Raw genomic sequence first — 10,522 nt, 5'->3', positions numbered from 1 at the left:
AATAATATAGATGAAGAGGGAGAGGTGAATGGGAGAAATATTTCAATAGCTTGTTTTGGGAGGAAGGATGATCTTGTAGCTAAGGCACCAGGAATAGGAATCAAAAGTATGTCCTATTCTTGGACTGTCACAGGCTTCCTCTGTGACCTTGGGCAACTCATGAAGGCCAACATTTTCCAACTTGTGTGCCGAAGGGTAGGCATCTAAATCCATATTTAGACACCAAAATAAATAGTCTAATTTTCCAAGGAGCTGAGCATCCACAAATCCCACTGAGGGGAGAGGTTAGCACTGTGCATCTCTGAAAATCAGGCCACTCATTTGGGTGCTTAATTTTAGACATTCAAGTTTGACAATGTTGTCCTTAATCTCTGGGCCAAATTCTGCTCTCCATTAAACTGGGGTAAATCCATTTTGAAGGAGTTACTCCAGACCTACACTGGTGCAACTGAGAGCAGAATTTGACCCTGGGTGTCTCAGTTTTCACATCTATGAAATGGGTGTAATATCTGTTTCATTGAGGTGATGCAACAGAACTGGCTGATAGTTGAAAAATGATTTGTGAATATATTCATGGAAGACAGCTTTCATTCAATTTGTTGCTATTCATGGACTCATACTATTCATTATTTGCTAATATTCAGCTGACTCCCAATACTCATCAAAATGTTTATAAATCCTAAATGGTTTGTGAACATGTAGCCACAGTGCATTATTCATCAGTCCACATTCATTCTTTTCCTTTTCAGAAGTGTCAGTCATCCACTCAGAGAGCAAAATCAATAATGTAACAGACCATGAATATTGAATAGTTGTAGAGAGATGAACAAATCATGGGCTGAAAATTATGCATCCAAATGCCAATGAATAATCAGTGCATTCATAGAAATAGAAAAAGGTTCTCAGAGGATTTGTGAAGCAATTTAAAAAAAAAGTTTTGCGAATTCTCTAGTTGTGAAGCTTGATCCATGAATGTTTGTCAAAAATGTTGATAGCCTCAAATGGAAGGTGCTCTATCCATTAAAAAACTATTACTAGAATGTAATTAATTTACTTCTAATTGAGGTTTTGCCTCCCTAAATAAAATTATATTCCCCTGTAATATCCTCTGTCCATTTGTCTGCTCCCCTTCACAGCCAGCGAACTCCTGGGGCTGTTCTCAAAATATGGCAGACGTGGGACTTAAGTGGTGCGTAAACCTTGTGCTGGCTCTTCTACACAGGTGTGAATTCCATCCAAACTGCAGACATAGGGACAGATCCTGCAAAGACTTATGATGCATTTGCTTCAGTTGGACTGTTAGCACAAGAAAGGTCCAGTCATATAGGACCAGATCCTAAGGACCTGCCTTTCAGCATTCAGTGCAGTTCGGACAAGGGTTTTGGAGGTGGGTGAGGGTTCAAAGTGCCTTTTGGCAACTCTTGTTGCTTACTGATCCAGGGGCCAGTAGGCAATGGGCTGCTCTAAATTGTGTCAGCTGCCCATGGACCTTAAGGGCCATTCTAGGATCAACAACTGGGTTTCTCTGTTGGTATGCAACAGGTACTTGAGGATATCCCATCTCACCTCTTTCCCCAAGACAGATTTAGCAGTGCTGAGGATCTGGTCCTGTAATCTTTGCAGGGTTGTGTCCATTGACATCAATGCACTGTGCACATGCTTAAAGTTAAGCATGTGCATAAATCTGTAGGATTGGAGCTTTAGATTTAAAACTATAGGGACGGGCCTCTGGGACCTTTTGCAGTCATTTCCTCCTGTGCATTTCCACTGTTGTAAATGAATGGAGAATTCTGATTGGGTAGCATTTTACATCCTCTTTGCACAGGTGTAAATGGCTACCCAAAGTGGCAGGCAATGGAGAAGTGGGCCCTTATGTTGTATCCTTTCTGTAGCATGCCATCTAAACTCACTAATAGTCATAACAATTAGAGCTGGTCAAAAAAATGTCAACGGAAACAAAATATTGATCCAAAATATGGAAACAATTTCTGGAAGTTTTTCATGAAACTTCTCTTCAATAATTTATTATATTCAATAATAACTTAAAGTTGGGTTTCAGCCATCTCTCTTCATTGGCCTACCATTCAAATCAGACCTGATCCAAAGCTCAATGAAATCAGTGACTCAGTAAAGTCACTCAGTCTTTCCATTGACTTCAGGGGTGCTTTGGATCAGTCTCATTGGGCCAAAGCCACTTTCTCAGTGCTAAGAGAAAAGGAGTACTTGTGGAACCTTAGAGACTAACCAGTGCTCATTCAAATAGCTAGCCTTGGTGTTGAGAAGATGCAGAGGGGAAAGAGTCCCCACGGTCACAGAATAGCCATGGAGATGACATGTTAATGTCCTTCTAGCCTAATGGCTGAGGAAGCCTTTGTGGCACCTGGCCCAGCATTGGTGGTAGAGAAGGAAGAACACTGGATTTCAATGAGACTGCACAGGTATAACAGAAAGCAGAACTTGCCCCATCCTGCAGATCATTCGCAAGCTCTGTTCATGTAGGTTCTTGCCTGCTGGATGCTTTGAATCCCAAACAACGTGACTGGCTCGTCACTCTGGGTTATATACAGAAATGATCCAGGAGTGCGCTGAAAGAAGGTTAACTTGATTTTCCATGTTTTGTTTTATTTGGTTTTTAAAACAACAACCCTGAATTGAAAGCCTAAAGTTCAAATTTGGTGACAACAGCTCTCCCGTTGGAAAGAGTCTCTACATTTCTATTATTAATGTAGCACATTTACTGGGCGGATACCAAGATTATTGGCTCAGAACAGTGACGATTTCCCCTGATTTTTTCCATCGCAGCAAAATAGTTCAGTGTTTACTAGTGGATGAAATGGGATTTGGAAACAAAAGGTGGGTGCTTAGGTGCTGTATCTGGGGTTTTGACACCTCAGCGTGCTTAGGGGTATAGTTCTGACAGGTTTGATTTATAGCCTACTAAAGCGGGATGAAGACCCTTAGGCCTACATACAAAATGCAATAGAATTAATTCACCACATGCCAAAATTGGAACAAAAGGGGACGCTGGATGCGGAGAATCACATTGGCATTTTATCTAGGGCGAGCAGATGTCCTGATTTTATAGGGACAGTCCCGATCTTTGGGTCTTTTTCTTATATGGGTTCCTATTACCCGCCCCCCCCACCCGTTCCCGATTTTTCACATTTGCTGTCTGGTCACCCTAATTTTAATCACACTGTATTCGTTGGGCAAACTTTAAATATTAGAAATGTGGTCAACTATTTATAAGCAAATTGTTGCCACAAAATTAATTTGCACCTAAAATAGTCAAAATCAATCTCTTTTACAATTATGTTTTGATCTAATTTTTGGGAAGGATAAAATTTGTCAGATTTAAAGTTGGCTCCATATAGAGCAGGTGGAATTCACTGTTGTTTTCGCTACAAAGAATAATTGATCAAATTCTGGATTCAATTACATGCATGCAACTCCATTGTACTTCAGAATCTTTGAGTGTGTCCCGGTGGGGAGGGTCAGCTGGAAGAGCTAGTTAATTAGTTCATTATCTGCTCAAATTTGAATTTTATTCCACCATTAGTTAAAAATGGATTGATCCTCTGTTTGAAAAGGATTATATGTTGACAGGTAGACAGAGGGTGTCTTGGTGTTGAGAGATCCTATAATATTTGTTGTGAGCTCTTTTGTTACATGGCTATGAAATTGAAGTAGGAAAAGCATCTATATTTTTCCTGATATTCCCTGAACTCTCCGTATGAAATGTTGATGTGAGCTCATGAATTTTAAGTCACTTTGCTATATATTGATCTTTATCTTATTATAGAAGGGCATTCTTTTTTTTATGATCATGTATTTGTCTTTTAATAATATTTAGCACTTATATTGGTCTCTTAAGCCATAGATTTCAATGTATTTTACGAAGGAAGGTGGAAAACCATTGTCTCAATTTTATAGATGGGGAAACTGAGGCAAAGAGAGGTTAAGTGACTTGCCCATAGTCCCACACACAGAAAGGGAAACTGGGTCTCCTGACTTTGTCCTTTGGACCTCACTGCCTTTCTCTGTGATGCATGAATTTTGAACAAAATTATCAATTGTGCTGAAGACCAAATACATTTATTATTATAAAGCTAAAGCTTCTGAGATTTGGGGGTGGGGGCAGGCTGTTTGGTTTTGGTGATTTATTTTGCAAAATTCAAAGCCATTAAAAAAAAATCCTACTTAAACTGCCAGGCTCTCAAGCCTCTTCATTCCAATCAGTTAGCTACCAAAAAGATTTTTCTGTTTTCCTGTGAGATGAGGAGAGTGAAGGTGTTTTGCAACCGGTGGAAAATACTTCTTGTCAACACACTGAGGGTTAAATCCTGCTCATCTTAGTCCCCCCCTACTCGCTGAAGTCAATGGGACCTTTCTGTGAGTGAGTTGACTAGGATTTGGCAACAGATATATGTCCTGGCCACTATATAAAGTCAGGTCAGCAGGGAACTGGAATGTTAAGAAGCTGACAGAAGAGATGAGTGAATTAATTCAGTTAAACCTTCAAGCCTACATTGATTAATGCAGGCCAAACTGAACAGCACTTTCTGATGTTCAGGGAACTTTACACACATTCCCAGTTGAAGATCCCCAGTATGGCCTCTCTGCCCGCCATGACTCCTAACCTTCCACATTATTGCCCTGCTAGGGGAAGCCAGCAGCTTGCTACTTCCTGCTAGTAGTTCCCCTTTTGTTTCAGAGACTTATGTTCTAGAAGGTCACACACTTTATTTCTGTAGCCCAAGTTCATACCAGGGGCTCTTTCTATCCCTCCCTTCTTCCCACAAGTTCCCTCATGCCATCCTCACATCCCCCTCTATTTCAGGGGCTCCCTGCAACACTACCCCAATACCTACCTCCCTCAGCACCAGGATTTCTCCTTTCCGCCATGCCAGGGGCTCTGTGACACACCCTTCTCCCCTATGCTCCCCATTTCCCTCCATGCCAGTGGCTCTGTGTGCCTCCCATTCCCTTCTCTGTGTATCCCCAATGTCCTTTTCCATACCATTCTCCTCACTCCCCACAATGGTAGGAACTCTGTCCCCTTCCCCATAATGTTGTCCCTCATTCTTCCCCAGCCCCATGCCAGGGGCTCTCTGTGCCACCCACGCTCTCCTTCCCTCTCACCGTTCTTATTTCTTTTCTTTCTGTCTGAAAGTTAAGTCATCCAGGGAGTCAGCATTTTAAACGGTGTGGGGACTATGGGCCGAGCTGCGATGGTGGGTATTGCTCTGTTGGAAGGTGTTAATCACCACCCTCAACCAGTTCTTTCATCTATTTGTTACAGAGGTGGCTGAAGCTCTGCTAACCAGGTGCAAGGGACCCCACTTGTCCTCCATTTCCCTCTTCCAGTTTTCCAGATTTCACCAGAATCAGTAGGGTTCTCTGATCACTGATGTTCCCCAAAATTTTGGAATGGATTGGAAGCAGCAATCAATATGTAGCCTGTTACCAACAGAGAAATGCCACCAAACTGAGGGTAAAGCCTCGCAGGGCAGCGGGAGGGACAGCTCAGTGGTTTGAAGAATGGCCTGCTAAACCCAGGGTTTTGAGTTCAATCCTTGAGGGGGCCATTTGGGATCTGGGGCAAAAATTGGGGATTGGTCCTGCTTTGAGCAGGGGGTTGGACTAGATGACCTCCTGAGGTCCCTTCCAACCCCAGTATTCTATGATTCTAAGCTCAGCCAACAAGGCCCTGCTCAACCTCAGGAGCTGGGGCTTCATCTGTTGGATGGCTCACTCCCTAGCTGTGGCACCGAATCCCTTCAGGGGCAGCCCACCTCGCAAGAAGGCAGCACAGCAGGTAGAGGGAGCCAGCTCTTGCTGAGAGGTCAGGGAAGTTGTATAGGCGGCTTGTAAGGGTGGAGAATTGGTTGTGTAAGGCTTAAAGAGACAGCCAGGACCTGGAGGGGGAACTTGGAGATTTGAATAAGCCACATCCTGCTGTGCCTTGGGACCACTTTTTGCTGTTATGATGGTTCAAAGGAGCATAGCAGGCTATGCGAGAATCACCCCAGCCCAGGGTACGGTAGAGTCAGTAACGTGGTTCCCCCACTACTTCCTCTTCCTGAAGCCATGGGTGGACCTGTAGACTGTGGCCTGTGTTTTCCTCAGTACAGGCCTGCAGTACAGCACCAACAGCCCCTCTCGGGGTAGGGAGCACCGAGTGGGCTCTCTGTTAACGGTAGGGAACCTGCTTTGACACTGCTATAGTTTGGCCAGTGATGTGTTTGTTGGCGGCGTCCCTTTGGCTGCAAAGAACCATGCTGTAAACAAAGGCAGCACCAATTGCTTCCGACAGAACAGATGTGTTTATACATAAAGAGCAGGGAAGATGGTCGCATGAGCTTCATAAAAGCACGCTGGTCTATTCCATAGCTGTGTCTGTGATGCCCACTACATGTACTATGCCTAAACCCTTCCCTTATTTTCATAGGCTCCAAGGTCAGAAGCGCCCATCATGAGCCTCTCTCTGACTTCCTGCATAACACTGGCCACAGAACTTCCCCAAAATCATTCCTAGAGCAGATCTTTTAGATCTTGATTTACAAGTTATCAGTAATGGAGAATCCACCGCAACCCTTGGTAAATTGTTCCAGTGGTTAATTCTCTCTCCGTTAAAAATGTACACCTTATTTCCAGTCTGAATTTGCCTAGGTTTTGGATTGTGAGGCAATTATTGCTCTATTTCGGTGCTCCAATCATCCCTCCTTTGGCCTTATGCTTTACAGAGGCAGTTGTAGTCTACAGCAGCAATGCTCAAGCTGTGGGCCTTGGAGAACTTGCTGGTCGTGTGTAGACCTAGCTGGTCACATGGTTCTGGTTCTCCTCCTGGACTGCAGCAGCTCAATTATATTATCCTTTTCCAGTAATGCTTTTCCATGTAAATGATTGCTGTCGTTGCCAAAAGGATATTCCATGAGTGTGAACAGGAGGGGAGGTGGGTCCATGCAGTCACTAATGGGAGGGGAGATGGTCTGTGTCATTGTTAGGGCCCTACCAAATTCATGGTCCATTTTGGTCAAATTTCATGGTTATGGGATTTTAAAAATAGCAAATTTCATGAGTTCAGCTATTTAAATCTGAAATTTTACAGTGTTGTAATTATAGCGGTCCTGACCCAAAAAGGAACTGGGGGGGGGGGTGTCACAAGGTTATTGTTGTGTGGGTAGTGGTATTGCTACCCTTACTGGTGGGGGAGGTGCTGCCTTCAGAGCTGGGCAGCTGGAGAGCGGCTGCTGCTAGCCGGGCGCCCAGCTCTGAGGGCAGTCCCACCCCCAGCAGCAGCGCAGAAGTAAGGATGGCAGGGTGTGGTGTTGACACCCTTACTTCTGCCCTGAGGCCTTCAGAGCTGGGCCCCTGGCCAGCAGCCACCACGCTCCGGCCGCCCAGCTCTGAAGGCAGCAGCACAGAAGTAAGGGTGCATGGTACGGGATTGCCACCCTTACTTCTGCACTGCTCCTGGCAGGGCGCTGCCTTCAGAGCTGGGCACCCAGCCAACAGCTGCCGCTCTCCCGGCAGCCCAGCTCTGGAGTCAGTGCAGAAGTAAGGGTGGCAATACTGAAAGCCTCCCTAAATAAACTTGTGACCCCCCCCGCAACTCCCTTTTGGGTCAGGACCCCCAATTTGAGAAACGCTGGTCTCCCCCATGAAAGCTGTCTAGGATAGGGTAAAAGCACACAAAAGACTCACAGGGTCACAGAAAAAGATTTCACAGTCCATGACGCATTTTTCATGACTGTGAATTTGGTAGGGTCCTAGTCATTGTGAATGGCCGAGGGAAGGTAACATAAGAATGTTCTTATTAAAATATAGCCCACACTATTAAAAAGTTGAGTCAAGAGACCTGGGTTCTATTCCTTACTCAGTCACTGTCTGGCCTGGTGGAAATTCACATGATCACCACTTACCAAAGCTGGGAATGATCACATCTGTTTATTATTATTTATTGTTTGATAGTGCCCATAAATGTGCTACATGCTTTATTGTTTCTCATTAAAGCAAGGAGAGATTGTATTTACAGAAGACATGGAGAAATCCGCCATAAGATGTGTACAGTCAAACTTAAGACATGACCAAGGGCCCGATCCAGAGCCTAGTGAAGTACCATTATACAAGGCACTGGTGAGACCTCACCTGGAATACTGTGTGCAGTTCTGGTCTCCCATGTTTAAGAAGGATGAATTCAAACTGGAACAGGTAGAGAGAAGGGCTAGTAGGATGATCTGAGGAATGGAAAACTTCTCTTATGAAAGGGGACTCAAGGAGCTTGGCTTGTTTAGCCTAACTAAAAGAAGGTTGAGGGGAGATATGATTGCTCTCTATAAATATATCAGAGGGATAAATACCGGAGAGGGAGAGGAATTATTTAAGCTCAGTACCAATGTGGACACAAGAACAAATGGATATAAACTGGCCACCAGGAAGTTTAGACTTGAAATTAGAGGAAGGTTTCTAACCATCAGAGGAGTGAAGTTTTGGAATAGCCTTCCAAGAGAAGCAGTTGAGGCAAAAGATCTATCTGGCTTTAAGATGATGTTAGATGAGGTGGGATCTGAGTTACCCAGGAAAGAATTTTCTGTAGTATCTGGCTGGTGAATCTTGCCCATATGCTCAGGGTTCAGCTGATCGCCATATTTGGGGTCAGGAAGGAATTTTCCTCCAGGGCAGACTGGAAGAGGCCCTGGAGGTTTTTCGCCTTCCTCTGTAGCATGGGGCCTGGGTCACTTGCTGGAGGATTCTCTGCTCCTTGAAGTCTTTAAACCACGATTTGAGGACTTCAATAGCTCAGACATAGGTGAGAGGTTTTTCGCAGGAGTGGGTGGGTGAAATTCTGTGGCCTGCATTGTGCAGGAGGTCAGATTAGATGATCATAATGGTCCCTTCTGACTTTAGTATCTATGAATCTGTGAAATGGATAAACTTCAATGGGCTTTGGATCAGGTACAAAAATAAGTGAGGGTCACAAAGAATAGGGAGAGATCTGTGAATGAAAAGCACTGCAGAAGTGCACAGTAGTATTACGAACATTCTCCAAGCCTTCCTATAATAGCCCAGAAAAGCAATAGCTGTCATGTTGTGTTATTTAAGTATGAGCGACCATTAGCCCTGTCTTGTTCCAATCAATACAAAATAGATGATGCTTTTGCTTTTTATGCTTTGGTTTATTAAAGAGACACTTCTTCTATCACTCCGTATATCAACATTTAGAGCACTCACCTTTGGCGCGCCAATGATTGATGGTCTGGGGATGTGAGTCTGGACTGTAATGGTATCATGTGTCCAGATGTGATCGTTATCAGAAAACACAGATGAATCTGTAGGAGTAGGTGCAGGCTGAGCAACAACATGATTACTTGAATTGCTATTTGCGCTGCTGTGTTTTTCTGAGCAGCTGCTGGCTTGGAACATCTCCTCCCCAGTGTTCTCTCCCCTGTGACTCTCACTGCCGGCTCCTTTTGCAGATGGTTGCATGCATATCATTGAGTCCGTTTCAGCCTTTTGCACCTCAGCGGCTAAGGGGTTCACGTCGGTTTGGTCGAAAGGAGTGTTTTCTCGCACGCTTCCAAAACAGGTAAGCAGGGCCGAACAAGGGAACGGATGCATCTTGGATAACTGGATGTTGTCTCTGCCTTGCCTGCTTTCCATCAAAGCATAGTCAGCAGCCAGTGTTCATATCCTAAAGAGAGCCAAAAATAAAGGCAGGTAGCATAATGTCACTCCAGGCTTCCTAGAGAGAGAGTAGACCGTTCTCTGAAGTCCAAACATTTCCCTCAGTCCGCCGATCTCTAATATCCTCTGGCTGCTATCGTCTTTGGGCAGAAGAGGTGCAGGTACAGTGAAAATGTTTGAGACAGTTTCAAGCTCTTCCCCAAAGCTGTCAGCAGTTAAACAAAGCTCTCACAAAAGCACCATATCCACAGCAGGCTACGGTTACAGCACAGATGCTTCAGCATTAGACAGGGCTAAGTCAATAGGGCTGCGGCCTCAAGTTACCCAGCCAAAGCAGCAAAAAGATAATGTAGCCTGATCTTCCCAGCTATAATCATATCAACGTGTGTATCAGTGACATCACAACAATAGCATAACCGGCTCCAGTGACACAGCTCAAATATTGATTAACAAAGCAAAAATTGAAATCATCCTCCATCACTGATGAAAATCAAAAATGTACTTTCAGGCCCCAGCTGGATCATTCATTATTAAAGAGGGAGGCTGGTTTTGTGCTTTCTTCAGAAGGGAGAAGATTAGGTCCTATATTAGCCCTGCATAGTCAATTATATCACGCATCTTTTCAGCCCCACTACTGCAGGCGCACATAGGCGTCCAGCCCTTAGAAACTTTCCTTCCTTGTGTCACGGAAGCAATGAATAATGCACTGCTCGTTTCTTTTTATTAATTCATCCACACCTCCCCGCCCCTCTCAGGCAGCACATGCTGTTCTTACTGACCTCCAACCCCTTGCAGAAATACACAGGGGAAGAGTTTCACTTAAAGTCCAGCCAAG

Source organism: Lepidochelys olivacea (genome assembly GCF_965140295.1).
Source record: "Lepidochelys olivacea isolate rLepOli2 genome assembly, chromosome: 1".
Lineage (NCBI taxonomy): Eukaryota > Metazoa > Chordata > Testudines > Cheloniidae > Lepidochelys > Lepidochelys olivacea.
The sequence above is the reverse complement of the archived record's forward strand: the minus strand, read 5'-3'. Positions refer to the sequence as shown.